The 16,235-nt window shown below is 38.3% G+C and overlaps 1 protein-coding gene across 1 annotated transcript in view; it reads left to right on the top strand.

Annotated features, from left to right (window-relative positions):
- The first annotated feature begins 458 nt into the window (after positions 1–458).
- Positions 459–16,235, top strand: part of BACH2 (BTB domain and CNC homolog 2) — a 317,447-nt gene continuing 301,670 nt past the window's right edge. Inside the window, exon 1 of the mRNA XM_044676454.1 lies at positions 459–1,201. The gene's annotated coding sequence lies outside the window, so the exon portion shown is untranslated. The remainder of the gene's footprint in view (positions 1,202–16,235) is intronic.

The following is a 16,235-nucleotide window of genomic DNA, read 5'->3' as shown; positions in this document are numbered from 1 at the left end:
GGAGTGTGTGTGTGTGTGTGTGTGTGTGTGTGTGTGTGAGAGAGAGAGAGAGAGAGAGAGAGAGAGAGAGAGAGAGAGAGAGAGAGAGAGAGAGAGAAAAACATGTAACTCCAGAGAGAAGTACTCTGCTGTACAGTTGCTTGTGTGGATAGGAACCAGATGGTAAGCTGGAACACCCGCTCAGAAAGCGGAGCAGCCAAACATATGGTTAATGGTTAGGAGAAAGAGCTTTCAGAGCCAGAGCTTTGCTGACTGCTTCATATTACAGATTGTTACAGTGTGTCATTACATTGCCAACCTAAGTGCTTAATACCCACTGCGGGCGCTGGGCAGACACTTAAAACAAACGACTTTTAGCACTTTGCTGGCGTGGGGGGGGGGGGGGACGACGTTGACATCATGCGTAGGTTGAACATGCCTATTTGGGGAGGGGGACATCTGGGAGTTCTGAGATGGGGGAGGGGGCAAATTTACAGGGAAGTCTCATTTTGAAAAATAAGCAGTCTCCCCCCCCCCCCCCATCCCTTAATGAACTTTTAACTCTACAGTTTCTACAGTTATCCATGTAGGAGAGCCAATACACTCTTCGATATAATCCCAAGCACAAGACTTTTCCCAACCCCAAGCAGTTTTTCTAAACAATTGCGTTCACCTGGACGCCGTCACCACTGCCCTTTCATGTCCAGCTTTGGAAGTGTATGTTTTGGGAGCTGTGGGCAACACCAGGCCCGTGTTATCTAAGGAACTGCTGAGCTCATTCATCTGCTTTTCACGGCCCGCTTCCTTTTATTTTTAGCCAAATCCGTCAGGCCTGACAGGCGGGTAATTTGAGCCAGAGAAAGGGCAAAGCTCCAGGTCCTTTCCACAAAGCAATTCTTCTCCTCCCTCCTGGGAGGCCTCCAAACTTGGCCTGCTCTAGGCAGATGGATTTGTTGAGTCATGTGAGATCATTTACACAAAAACAGTGAGGCAGTGGAAATTTAAAAAAAAGAGAGAGAGAGAAAGAAAGAAAGAAAAAGAAAAGAAAAGGAAGAAAGAAAGAAGGAAAAGTGGGGAGGGGGAGGGAAGCGATGGGGAAGGGAGGAGGAAGACAGGGCGTGAGTGCGCCCCTCCGAGCCGCCGCTGCTTAGGGTGCTGAGTGCAGGAATTCTGCTCGGAGGCAGCTAGACAGAGGAATGCGGTAGATTCGTTTTTGTATAAGGTAATGTCTAGTTTACAGAGCGGGGCGGAGCCAGCGTGGAGTCACTTACTGCACATTGCCCGGCCTGCGCGCGGGGAGAGGGGAGGAGCGCGCGCTGGGGGACAAGGACGAGGCCTGAGCGAAACAAAGACTGCCCTGTTGACAGCATTGGGTTACAGTAGCCGTAAACTACCACCAGGACCGTGTTTAGACAATTAGTTTGCTCTGTGATGTAGTATGAGTTTGCTTTGTCTTGACGCCAACATGACTGAGACGGTCAGGGAGAGGGGAAGAGGGGGGAAATGGGAACGTTGTTGTTTAATGGTTCCCAGATATTATTTCAATGTTATTTAGCAGGGGTGATGCCGGAGAGGGCAAAGGGAAAATAGGGGAGTGGGTCCGGGGCGAGGGTGATAGAGTGGAGAATTACTATGAGATCTGCCATAATTGTGGTAGGAAAGCCAGGACTTAGGGCTTTCGGGGCTGTTGCAAATTTTGAGAGGAATTAAGAGGCTCAGACCCTCCTTCCCCCCCTTTCTTCTGTGTTGAAACGTTCAGGAACTTACACTTTTGAGGTATTTAAAGTCCAATGAATTTTACACTTTAATTAAGAGAGGATTAAAAATGTAATGGTTCAGTTTTGTTCATTGTCATATACCCCACACGTGCCAAACCATACCACTTGAAAAAATTATCCAGCTCATCCAAGAGTTTCTTAAGGAAGTACACGTTTTCTCATCCCCCCTTTTTTTTTTAATCTCCTATGACTCATAGAAATGATCTGGCAAAGGCCAGCGTGGTGGCTTTCAAACAATTATTTTTGAGTTGTAAGGAAAACTTGACTTGGGTTATTTAAAAGTGTATTTGAGGGCCAAAACTGAATGAAATGTGAATGAAAGTTTGCCTTGCTAAAGGGAGGGAAAAGAGCATACTAGAACAGAAGGAAAATGGGAATGGGAAAAAAAAAGCAACCTTTCACAATGATTTATTATGACACATTTCTATGTTTATCTATATTATATAGCAGTATTTTTGTAAAACCTCTTTTTACTTCCATCACTGCAGTTATCTTGTCCTTTGGGCTATTCTTTCCCATTTTATGCCCTTAGATTTGGAGTTGTTTTTTTTCCTAAGGATGTCTTGAGAGATGTTAGAATTTCCCATTGAAGTGGGAACTATTTCTTTTTAAACAGATCTGAATAACTCAGCTAATTATATAAATTACTTAGATTGGGAGATACTACCCTAATAACTTTTTTCACTGAATGATGGCACATTTTGCTCATATAACCCCTTTATTTGGAATCAACAAAATGACTGGTATTAATAGAATTAGCATTGTAGTGTAAGATTTATAGTCTTATATTTCCTCTTTGTCTCTATAGCCCTAGACAGAAAAAGCATTATATGTAAGATGTTCACTTATAACAGCCAAAAGTTTTACATTTAATGATAAATTCCATTTTCTTATTTTACTGAAGGCAAGGCAAACTAGTTGATTCTTGTGATTTTACTAAACTTTTGTGCTCATTTTGTGGGGGGAGGAGGCTCTGTTCTAGTAACATGATCATAATTGTTATTCCTACCCTCTTCCTTGAGTTTTCCATCTGCATCCTATATTTGAGGTTGGAGTTCTCTCACTGCCCTTGGTTGCCCAAGCAGTGGGTTATATCTGATCTCATACCAAAGCAGACAAAGCAGCATTTTCTCTCTTGCCACTCTTCTTCAAAGCAGTCCTGGGCTGAGAGTTCTTGGGAAAGCTTTCTGAGCTGAGCTAATCAGAAAAGGGTGCTTGAGGAAGTTTTTCCCACTAGAGTATTTTGAGTTTTTGTTACACAAGAGGAATCTATGTCATGGAATTCAAATCCTAACAGGTGGAACCCTTCAAATCCAGGCATAAATACTTTCCCAGAATTTCCAAAGAGGAAATGGCTCTATGGTTTGAGGCTGGGGGATGTTGATATAAGCAGAATAGGAACATTTCATCAAGGGGACCAGGGCATAAAGTCTAGGCTGTGAGCGCCATGCATCTCCCCAGGGTCATGGCCATTCACATCCAGGCCTTGGAAGAGGGAATGTAGTTATTTCCATCGACAAAGGAGAAAGTTATCCCATGCCAGTGACCACCATTATAGAAGGCTGGAACTCTCATTAATAAGGAATGTGGAGTCTTCCGCAACATTACGGCAGCCATAAATTTCCTCTGTTTGTTTTGTGAGGACTAGCATGGGCTGCTATAATGAGATCAGGGAATCCACCAGGGACCAGGCCTCCATGTAGGCCATTTGAAAGGTTTTCTTTGGCTCCTGCCAGAGCTGCCATCCGGGAGTTCAGTTACTTTCTAACAAACCAGAATTGTGTGACCTATGGGCATTTCTTTGGCTGGCTAGAAAAGTGGTTCTTGCCACCTTAGCTTTTCTTCAAATTCTACCCCCCACCAAAAAAAAAAAAAAAAAAAAAAAAGGAGGTTTGTTCCCCCCCACCCCATACTCCCCCATGTCCAGGCATATAAAGAAAATACTGATCAAGGCAGATTCCTTCCTACAAAACTAGAAATATAAATCTGATTTGAAGTCCAAGGCAGAGACTTGACTTCCCAATAATTTTGATAGATATGCTTTTCTCTCACAAGACAGATTTATTAAGCCTAGACAGCCATTGAGCCCTCTGTCTAACTTTCTCTTGGGAGCACTCCCTTGTTTTGTTATAGAGTACTTACTATGTAATTATCAACAATGTGCTATTCATTGCAAAGAGCATAAGACCCTATTCAAGATTTTCTCAGTCGAAGTTAAAAGACAGGTGACACCCATGTATGGAATCCTGGAGAAAATGGAATAGGAATGCAAGTCCTAGAAAAGCAGAGATTAGTAATAAAACTTCTGGGACTATTTTCAGTAGAGGTTTGCTATGCCAAGTATGGCTTTATTCTGTGAACCTACAGATACACGTTTTTCTGCCCCAAAAGAACTAGCCATGGGACTTAATACTATCCCACTAAGCACACAAGATTCTGCTATCAAAAACAAAACAACAAAACCAACCACTTGAGATGATTATTTCTCATTATAGCTTATTCTCACATGACCGACCTTTTCACAGTCAAATTTCTAAGTCCCTTTCATCAGTCTTCAAGGAGATGTGTGCCTAGTGTATCCTCCGTGTCATTGTTTTCATGTCAGTGAATGACCTACTAGTTTTCCCCTAATGTTAATTCCATTTTCACATAAATCATAGGGAATGTGATTGCTGGAATATCTCCTTAAAATCTGGCAGGGAAAAGGGAAACCAAAATTGTTTGGAGGATTGTAGCGATCTTTAAAAATGTTGCATGTTTATTACATTGAAATTGAATTGATCTTTAATTATAAAATTGAAGGAACAAGGATAAGTCAAACCTGCTTTGGTAATCCGCTTTTGTCCCAAAAGAAAAGGAGAGGAACCTTTTCAATCAAAATGGGTTAAGTGGGAATCAAATGTTAATTTGTATACTCATATATACACACACAATGCAATTTAGAGTTTTAACTTTAAGAATGTTTCTTTAACTATGATCATTAATAATATAGTGAAACCCTTTGAATCTGTAAGATTTTTCCCTCCTGAGAAAAGCAAAGGGCCTCGATCTTCTATTTAATAATCTAGTTACCCTTTTTTAATCTGGATCAGGGTGATCATGATGAGGATGTATCTTTGTATTGTGATGGAGAAGTTTATTTTGTCACCTCTATAAAATATTTTTCAGAATAATTTACACACATATCAAGGACATCCTTGAAGAAAATATGAGAATAGAGCAAGTAGGTTTTTTGCAAAAATATTCTATGGCGATGCTGCATTTTTAGAGTCATGCAGTTGACTCAGAGTTACAAAGAATTCAAGACATCATTCTGTACTCTACTGACTATTGAACTGGGGTTCAATAGAGAAAATGTTAAAAGCTCTTCTCCAACAAGGTGTCTTCCATGAATATGTTAAAATACACAAGAATCCTTTTATGATAACATCATACAAGATTCCTTTTCTGATGTTAACATCATACAAGATTTCTTTAAAAATTCAATAACCCATGACTTTGTTCAATTATAAATAGCAAGAAAGGCATAAAATAGTGCAGAGTCCAGAGAGGAGAGACATTTCCTATAGATAGTAAGGCCCTCTGTATGTTCTTATTTGTAGAGGGCATTGTGCTGGTTACATTAAACCCCTGAATGACAGAACCTCTTATATGAGAGTTCTAATTGCTCAGAAGATTTCAGCCTAAAATCACTGTTGTGGGGACATGACACATGTGAACAAACAATCCCTGTTGTCCAGACTTTAGCATGCAATTGGATGGACGTGATAGAGTTGGATGCTTTTAGTAACCTTATACTCCACCCTGCAACAGAAGCCCATCTTTTTTTTTTTTTAACATCATCATTTTGCCATTGATGTATGTAACAACAAATCATAAATAGTAAAAGTCTCTGAAAAATCAGAATTATAGGACACTCCAAAAACAATGTAAAATTACTGCATACATAGACTTGACTGTAAAACAATTATACTTTTCCTAACATGGAACAGAGTAAAAGGCCAACCTCTCTAGAAGTTTAGCTATGAAGGGAGAACAAATATAGTGTTTTTGTATTTGTCAGTTTATAACAGTTCCTGAATTCCTAATTATATATGAATATTAATTTTCAAATTACTTAATTAGTACTTGTAGAGAGAAGTTTATAGCTGTTGATGAAACATAAATTGATTTATTATAGATTTAAATTCTAGTGTAGGAAAATTTGAATTTTTGAATTTTAATCTAGTTGGTTCTGACACCAGTTATAGGACATTGAGCAAGGTAACTTAATTTCACTAGACCTCAATTTCAATGGTTCCTAGAACTGTAGTGTTGGAGGGGACTCCATCTATCATATAGCTGAGTTCCCATCCAAATCAGTCAATTAATCAGAAACCATTTTTAGGCTCCTACTCTGTGCTAGGCACAGTGCTGAGGATTCAAAGAAAAGTAGAAGACAGTTCCTGCTCTCAAGGATCATATAATTTTCTTCAAATGTGTTTACAATGTAACTTTTGGATTTCCGTATATTACTGTGGGAGGAATAATTTTTAGAAAATAAAGGATTAAAAAAATTTTATGGAGATATGCAAATAGCTAAGTACAAACAAGGTATATACAAAATAAATTGGAAATAATCAACAGAGGAAGGATATGAAAAATAAGAAGAATTGGGAAAGATTTTCTATAAGAGATAGGATTTTTATCTGTGTCTTGAAAGAAGCCAAGGAATTCAGGAGGTGGATGATGAAGAGGGAGAATATTTTATGCATGGGAGAATATCAGTTAGCAGGAATGACCTGGATGAAGATCCAGTAAAGGAGACTAAGAAGGAATGGTCAGATAGCGAGGATGTAAACCAGGAGAGAATAGTGTCACAAAAACCTATATATAGAGAGAGAGTAGGGCATAATAGTGTCGAAGGCCGTGGAGAGGTCAAGAAAGATAAGAAAAATGGGGGGGGGGGAAGGCCATTAGATTTGATAAATTATGAAATTCATTTTCCACATTCCAAAAATGTGGACACTCACCTTCTACTCAAGGATCTTTGTGAAGGAGAACTCACTACCCTCCCAAGCAAATCATTCCATTTGTGGTCAATTTTAACATTAGGAAATCTTATCCCTGTGCTAAGTCCAAATTTGCCTCTATAACTTCCCCTCTCCATTGGTCTTAATTCTGACCTCTGGGATCAACAGAACAGGTCTAATCCCTCTTCCACATGACAGCCCTTCAAAACATTTGAAGACTGCTATCATTTTCCTCCTAAGTCATGTATTCTCTTCTCTCATTTCTTCAGCCAGCTATGACTGACACGGCTTCACATTTCCTCACTACCCTGCTCTCCTCAGGGTACATTCCAGCTTGCCAATGTTCCTTCTAAAATATCATGCCTAGATCTGGATGCAATACTCCACATGGGTCTGACCAAAGGCAGAGGGGTGACAGGACTTTCACCCCCATCACCCTGGACATTTTCAAGTTATTTTACTGTCCTGAAGTGTTCTCCTCCGCCTTTCCTGAATCTCTCCATTGTCCTTAAATTACCTACTTCTGTCTGTACATTTCATAGCCCCCAATTAGATTATAAGCCCCTTGAGGCTAGAGGTCAAATGCATTTTTCATTTCAGTATCCACCAGAACCTAGCCCTGGATCCTTGACCATTTGTAGGCACTTGATCAGAGTTTATTCTGTTGAATTGTTGAATTTGATATTATCTTGATCAAAGTGCCCAGGGCAACTCACACAACTCACCACTGTACTTTGCTACACCCTCTGCTGCTATTAATGTCTGCTAAGATAAAAGCCACTAGTGTATCTAGCAAGAGATAACAGATGAACAGTCCATGTAAACAGATGGAGGCGGAGGGGAGCCCTAACCCTTTGGATGAACCCCCATGGAAAAATTATGGGAGGATGTGGACAAGCCTAGCACAGGATGAGAATGTGCAAATGGATTGTAATTTACATCACTGAAGAGATACCCAAATCTATGTGTGTGCCGATCCAAAAAAGTTCCAAAAATCAAATGAGTGTTTCCTCTTTCTTGAAGTTACTTGTATTATTTTGTATACATGTTACTTTTAATTATCTGTGCACATGTATATCCCTTAGTAGAATATAAGTTTTCTGTGAATTTTTTTCTTTCTTTATATCTCTACTATCCAAGATAGTGCAATGTGTATTGCAGTACTTATTAAATGTTTGTTGAGTTGAATCTAATTAGCTCTATTGGTTTCATGATGCATTTTTTGCTAATTGAGCTTAGATTCCATTCAAATCTAAGTCTTCTTCATGTAAACTTTCTCTCCATGTCACTTCCATTTTGTACTTTCGAAAAGTACATGACTTTGCATTTATCCTTTTTTTATATTTCATTTGGTTAGTTATAATTAACTCTTTTAACCTAGTGAAATCTTTTTGGATCCTTATTCAGTCATTCACTATGTTAATTATTCTTCCTAGCATTGATTGTACTATCTATAAATGCAATCTTTAACTGACAAAATGAGGGGATCACATAAAATGATGACTAAGATTTATTTAAACTCTGATGTTTGGTTATTTTTTAAATATATTTTTGGTGGCATAATATCAAAGTCTAAGATATCACCTTGAACATTATTAGAGCAGTGGAGGTTCTAGCCAAAGCACACCTGTAACATACACAGTCCGGTCAAGTCCCTCACACAATACCTGGCACATAGTAGGTGATTCACAAATGCTTGTTAAATTTAATCGACTTTGTCCTGTAGGGCAGCGTCATTTGAGGATGACTAATTTGCCCAAAGCCTTTGAAGTTCAACAGCTATTCTTCTGGTTCAGCTCAGAAAGTGAGTGGGGAAAAAACACTCTGCCTTCTCTCTGCGTGTATTTGGGGGAAAGGGATAGGAAAAATATATCCTTGAAATAGGAAGCATTTGAATTACTATTTTTTTCCATTTGTTTACTTGCTACTAAACCCATTTTGTGGCCACAACATCATTTATTGCCTTTTACACTAAAACTTACTGCTCTATAACTTTAAATGTTGTGATTTAAGCAAATGTGCCTCTGTGTGTGTGTATGTATGTGTGTGTTTTAGCTATGTCTATGTCTGTGTCTGTGTGTGTCTGTGTCTGTGTGTGTCTATATATGTAAAAGGCCAAGTGGATAGAGAGATTGCCTCAAAAAATGAAAGACCTGATTTCATGCCTTGCCTTTGATACATAGTGGCTGGGCAAGTCATTTAATCTCTGTGTTCTAGGCACCTCACTAAGAATATAAAGAATATATAGAATATATAAAGAATATAAGAACATAAATCGCAGGAGGCAGCTGGGTAGCTCCATGGATTGAGAGACAGGCCTGGAGACAGGAGGTCTGAAGTTCAAATCTGGCCTTAGACACTTCCTAACTGTGTGACCCTGGGCAAGTCACTTAACCCCCATTGCCTAGCCCTTATTGCTCTTCTGCCTTGGAACCAATACACAGTACTGGTTCTAAAATAAGGATTTAAAAAATCAGAGATTGTGCCTAACTGCACTGATTGGCAGAGAGAGTTTCTTATCCAGGTAGTTTCCTATGCCTATAATAGGTCTAGTCCTTACCCTTATATATAATGCCTCTATGTGTGTATGTATATATGTGCTCTCACCTGCCTCCCATACCTTAATTATGTTTACAAGTGTCACAGGGAACAAAGTCCCAATATGTGAAGAAAAAACCTTGGTGCTCTGTGCCCTCGATTATAAGAGAATTGCTACCTGTGTCCCTTAGATACAGCCTCACTAAAGCAACAAGTCACCCTAGGGAGGAACAGGAGAAAATTTGTCTTAGCAAGTGAAACCACTTCCACCGTTTCCACCATCTTCCCTTAGACCCTGATAGAGTGATCGCAGGACTCCAAACCTTTGGGAGAAGCCCATGTGCCCCACAAAACACCAGACCCGTTTCCAGCCCAGGCCCCACCATCATCTCTGTGGGGAGAAGTAATTGTAGAGAGGATGCCCATCTTCCTCATCACCCCCAGCAGGAAATGCTGCCCATCTGTACCAAGAATCAGAGAGGTACGAGAGCCCTGCTAACATAGCAATCCACGGATCACCATTTTTGCTCCTAACCTAGCCCTCACAGCACTGTCGAACAATTTAGCACCAGAAATTATATCTTTGGTCAGTGGAAATTACATTAAGGAGACTGTACCCCTGCTTTCCTGCTGTGCCCTAAGGACCTTGGGGCTTCTCCTAACTCACAACAAAAGCCATCCATAGGTGTTGTCCCCCTCCCCTTATTAGGGTGCAACCTCTCCAAGACCAAGGATGCCTTCATTCTCTATTTATGTTCTCAGTGCTCAGCTCAGAGTTTTGCATATAGTAAGCATTTAATAAATACTTCATTCACTCAATTAGTCCTACTTTTCTCTCTAGACTTACCACACAGGATATTTACCATCATCCTGATAAAGAGTTTTTAAAAACATTTCTAAATGGTAAGTGGAGGCTAATGGTAGATATCTAGCATCAAACAGGTGAGACCACTTCTGGTTTTACCAAAGATACCTGAGTCTCCAGAGGAGCTATTTCTTGCAGAAGCTTCTGGATGTTGAATAGTAGAAATGAAAAAGGAATTCCTTATTCCTTTGCCCTAACTCCCTCATTGTTCTTATGATGTGGGTGGGTGGTAGGTGTATCTCTGCACATAATCTCTGTATATAGTCTATTTTCTAATTTACCCATTTTCCCTTTGCTTTTCCCAGTAGCCTTGACCTTTTATTTTCACCCCTTCTCTTATTTCCTCTTCCTACACTAACCCTTGTCTCTTTCAGCTTACCTAGCTTTTCTTTTTACCACCCACCTCTAGAAATGAATTAATTGTGAGTTAATATTTCTAGAGACTGGTACTGACAGCAGTGGAGGCCTAATTAATGCAGGTAAAACTACCTCCACCGGGATCTAAAGAATGGAAATCACACATATCGTGGCTCAATTCCTAGAACATAGCCTAATGCACATTTGTACTTTACATTTATTCATTCCTAAGAGAATGCAAATTCTTTCAAATTAAGACAGCCTCATTTTGAAGCTGTGTATGTTTCTAGGAGACTCCACGCATGGACTTAGCCATAAAAACAGTTACACGTGTACTCTTTAGAAAGAAGCTGAAAGCACTTCAAAGAATAAGGCCCGTCTTTTCTGTTATCTGTCCAGCAGACCCTTTGGCTGATGACTCTAGTGACAACTCATAATTCGCCTGTTTTCTGGATTGTTGTCTTTTGTAAGCAGTAGATTTTCTTTTTGTGTTTTGTGTGTGGCAGCACCTTCAGACTAAGCAACTAGATGAAAAATGGGCCTGTTAGAAGGATTTCCTTCTCCAGGTTATTCAATAATCATAGCAATAAGCATCAGGCCCTTCAGAAATCTGCATTAAAAAGCTTTCAGTCAATGGAACACATATTTGGGTATATTCCATTCTGTTTTCTGTCCTTGTAGAGGACAGAGCATGAGATGTAGAGTCAAAGGACTTGGTTCAAGGTCTGGCTTTGACACTTACTTTTCCTACGTATCTGTGATAAGGCACTCACCATTTCTCAGGTTCCATATTTGTAAAATGGAAAGAGGCTAGACTGGGTAAATCCTAAGGTCTTCTCTAGTTTTGAAATCCTGTCTCCTAGAAAGCTACTCTCTGACACATATTCTTCAATCCAGTGACATTAGCCTTCTGGCTCTTCCAGGAATGAGACACTCCATCTCTCAGCTCCCAGCATTTTTTCTGGCTGTCCCCCATGCCTGGAACGCTCTCCCTCCTCTGCTTACTGACCTCTCTGGCTTCCTATAAGACCCAACTAAAATCCCTTCATTTACTATAAGCCTTCCCTAACTTCTCATAATTCTAATGCCTCTTCAATGTTAATGACTGCATATTTATCCTTTATATAGCTTACTTTGTAAATATTTATTGCATGTTGTCTCCCCATTTAGATTGTAAGCTCTTTGAGAGCAAGGACAACTCTTTTGCCTCTTTTGTATCCTTGGCTCTCAGCACAGTACTCAGTAAGTGCTTAATAAATATTTGTTGATTTATTGAAAGCACTAGGAATATTAACTTCATTATAAATTACTCTGACAGACAATAAGGAAAAATGTTTACACAAAAATATTCATAGCTGCACTCTTCGTGGTGGCAAAAAAATGGGAAAATGAGGGAGGGTCCACCAATTGGGGAATGGCTGAACAAATTGGATATCTGATGGTGATGGATTACTATTGTGCTATAAGGAATGATGAATAGGAGGATTTTTATGTGAACTTGAAAGACTTCCAAGAACTGATGCAGAGTGAAATGAGCAGAACCAAGAGAATGTTGTACACTGAAAGTGAAACATTGTGGAACCATCCAATGTAATGGACTCTACTACTAATTGCAATATAATAATCCAGGACATTCCTGAAGAATTTATGAAAAAGAATGCTATCCACATTGAAAGAAAGAACTATGGGAGTAGAAATGCAAAATAAAAAATTAAGGCTTATAACTTATGATTTATTTATATGAATATATGATTTGGGGTTTCAGTTATATGGTAAAAATAAATAATATGGAAATAGGTATCAAGTGATAACATTTTTACAACCCAGTAGAATTGCTTATCAGCCCTGGGAGGAGGGAAGGGAAGAGGAAAGGGAAAGAAAATGAATCGTAAACATGGAAAATATTTTTAAAAATAAAATTTAAATTAAAAAATTAAAATAGATACTCTACTGAAAAAAAATTACTCTGATACAGTGGTTGAGTTGGGAGCAGAAAAGAGGGCATTGGGGGGCATTAACAAGCCAGTAACCTCCCTTTGATCATTATAAGAACTTCCTTTCTCTAATTTTCTCTGAAAGGCAGACTGAAGCTACCACCAGATTTTATTTGTTTCCTCAATCAGTGTAAAGTCCTAAACTAAATTATGAGTGATATAAAATCCACAATCAATGTCAGTCTAGTTCAGTGATTCCCAAAGTGGGTGCCACCGCCCCCTGGTGGGTGCTGCAGTGATCCAGGGGGACAGTGATGGCCACAGGTGCATTTATCTTTCCTATTAATTGCTATTAAAATTTAAATAAATTAATTTCCAGGGGGCTAAGTAATATTTTTTCTGGAAAGGAGGCAATAGGCCAAAAAAGTATGGGAACCACTGGTCTAGTTGGACCAACATTTGTAGGGAGTAGAACATAAGAATACTTAGAAGTCTATAAAAAGGCACAAATTAGTTTTGTGCAAATAGGTGTATAATGTTAAGGGAATAGTAGAAGTAATGGAGTCATTCTGTATGAGTAGGATTATCTAGAGAATGGATCTTTCTCTTTTTTGTCTGATGATTATTCTCCTGTATGAAGGTAGAAACCATGTCTTAATTCTCCAATGGCTTAATAAAAGCTTGTTGGATGAATATTTTTAGAATAATGAAATGATTGTTGTATACAAAAATATGCATATAAAATTCTGATACACACAGTACATATGGACAAGCTTCGTAATCATGTATGATAAGTAAGTTTAAATTTCATTTTTGTTGTTGTTATGTAGTCATTTTTTAGTCATGTCCAACTCTCTGTGATTCCACCTGGGCTTTTCTTGGCAAAGATATTGGAAAAAGATATTTGCCATTTGCTTCTCCAGGCCATTTTATAAATAAGGAAACAGAGGCAAACAAGGTTAAATGACTTGCCCAGGGTTACAGAGTTAGTGAGTGTCTGAGGTCAGATTTAAACTCAAGATGAGTCTTCCTGATTCAAATCCAGTGCTTTATGCACTATGCCACATAACTGCCCTTAAATTTCATAGACAATTCAAATTAAAATTCATTAGAATCTTAGCCTCCAGGAGTATGAAGAGTGAAGTTTGTAGGTGCAATCTACTAAATATAATATGATGTTATATGTAATATATATTATATAAATTTAAATAGTCTATTGGGACTATTTTTGCCATGTAAAATTGATTCAGATTTGATAACAGAGGTTAAAACAACATTCTTGCTATAGAAACTACCAAATGAGATAAAGCATATAAAGGCTTTGTTAGCTTTAAAAATGCAACAAGATATTAATATTTCTCTCTTCTGACCCACACTCCCCCCCTCACCATTTCTTTTTCTATATACTAGATCATTTTGTGACATCATAGTGGGCATTGCTGTTTCCTTGACTGAATCTGGAGTATTTACCTGTCTAAGAAATGTTACTGGAAGAGTAATATAGATCCTTATCCCAACTTTCTGACATATAAAAGATGGTTTCATGTTCTCCTGGCAACTTGCAAATTGTTTTTTGAGTTCCTTAACCCTCCTTATTAGCAAAAGTCCTGTCTCTCCAAAAGGAAAAAAGTTATATTTTATTTAAAGAAGAAATATAACAAAATGGGGAAATGTTGTCCTGAACATTTCTGCAGAATTTATTGAGCAAGATTAAGGATAATTTAAGAAAGACAGTAAATTCTATTAGTTCTTCCATTCTAGCTTGCCCTAACTTTAATGTTTAGGAAACTTCATTCAACTAAATCCTTCTTAATGTTGATATTCTGCAAATAAACTTTGCCCATCAGAAGGACACTTCTGTTTCCCTTCAAACTCATTGCCCACTCCTCTTCAGAACAAAGGCTATTAATCCTATTTAACTGGAGAGTTTTTTCCTCAAGAATGATGTATGTGAAGTAAGGTGGCATACTTGTGAAGTAACTAGAACTGGAAAATAATATACATGAGTGATGACTCGGAAAGCATAAATGGAAAGGACAACACCAACACAAACGAAACTTTACACTGCTTAAGTATATTGAAGTTAACAAAGCTCACTCCACCCCCATTCCTCCCACTCCACCATAATACATGAGAAGATGCAACTATCATATAAAATACTATGGATGTTGTATAAAATAATAATGATAATAATAATAATAACTAACATTTATATGGTGCTTACTATGTGCTGGGCACTATGCTAAGCACTTTACAATTATTATTTTAATTTATCTTCACAAAACCCTGAGAGATAGACACTATTATTTTCTTCATTTTGCAAAGAAAGAAACTGAGGTAAAAAGAATAAGTGACTTGCTCAGTTTCCCATAGTTAGTAAATGTCAAATGCCACATTTGGACTCAAGATTTTCTGACTCCTAGCCTGTAACTTTATCCCCTGCATCCACCTGAATGTCTTAGAACATTGCAATGCAATGCATATACATCCAACATAGCATGTGAGTCAGCTTTGATCCCACAGTTCTTTGTATAAATAAATAACTAAAGGATGTCAATAGAATAAGATAACTTTTTTTTAAGAGAAGCAGCATGATGTAGTGGATAGAGTGTTAGACCTTCAATCCAGGAAGACCTGTATTTGAACAGGTTCTAACTGTGTGACCCCTGGCAAGTGACTTAACACCTCAGTATCCCAAGTACTCTGTAAGACTTCAAGTTACAGATGAATTGCTGATCTGCATTGAAGAAGGAAATTTCTACACCAGAAGTTCCTTGTCTAGATGAAAGCATAGTTTGGATTTTTTTTTAAGAAAAAGATAAATCAAGGTTCTTGAAACCTTATTTTATAATTGGTTTCCATAAAGAAGAATTTGGGCAAGGCCATCTTGAACCCAAAATAAGGGTTATTTAAAAATAAGAAATACAGATAATTCCAAAGCAAAAGGAAGGCTTTAATTTGACATCTGCCTCAACCCTCTCCTTTTACAGATTAAGAAACTGAGAAGCATAAAAGCTGAATAACTTCCCCAAGCTCTCATATCTTGCATTTTGAAACTGAATTTGTAGTTTATCCTAGAGGCAATGAGAAGTCACTGAAGTTTGTTGAGCAGAGGAGTGATGTGGTCAAATCTAGATTTTGGGAATATCAACTTGATAGTTATGTGGAAAGCAAATGGGAGAAGGTAAAAACTAGATTCAAGACCAATTAGCTAACTATTGCAGTAGTCCAAACAAGAGATGATAAAGGCATGATCTGGGGTGGTAATGGTGGTAAGAATAGAGAGATGATGATGAGGTCAGTCAAAGCAGGCAACTGATGGGAATGGGGCTGGTAAATGACAGTGACAGTTGAATCAATGAATGAGTAGGAAATAACTGCAAAACTGAGTGACTGGAAGAATGGTGGTGCCCTTGATTGAAATAGGGAAGTTAGAAAGAGGGATTCATTTATAGGAAAAGATAATGAGCCCTGGGCTTTTCTGTTTTGCTTTGTTTTTTACATGTGCCAAGTTTGAAGCATCTAGAGTATAGGATGCTCAGGAAAGAGATAAAAGCTGAATACATTTGATTCGGGAGCCATCTGCATAGAAATGTTAGAGTTGAATTCCTGAGTGCTAATGAGTTGCCAAGAGAAAACATGGAAAGGAAAGGAAAAGAAAGGAAAGAGCCCAGGAAAAAGCCCTGAGCCAGGGAAACATGGGACGGATGAAAGGAGGAATAGAAGACAAGAGTTCAATGTCAGAAATATTTGGTGCTAAGATGATAAAACT

The sequence above is a fragment of the Gracilinanus agilis genome, chromosome 4 (assembly GCF_016433145.1).
Source record: "Gracilinanus agilis isolate LMUSP501 chromosome 4, AgileGrace, whole genome shotgun sequence".
Classification (NCBI taxonomy): Eukaryota; Metazoa; Chordata; class Mammalia; order Didelphimorphia; family Didelphidae; genus Gracilinanus; species Gracilinanus agilis.
The sequence above is the reverse complement of the archived record's forward strand: the minus strand, read 5'-3'. Positions and strand labels throughout refer to the sequence as shown.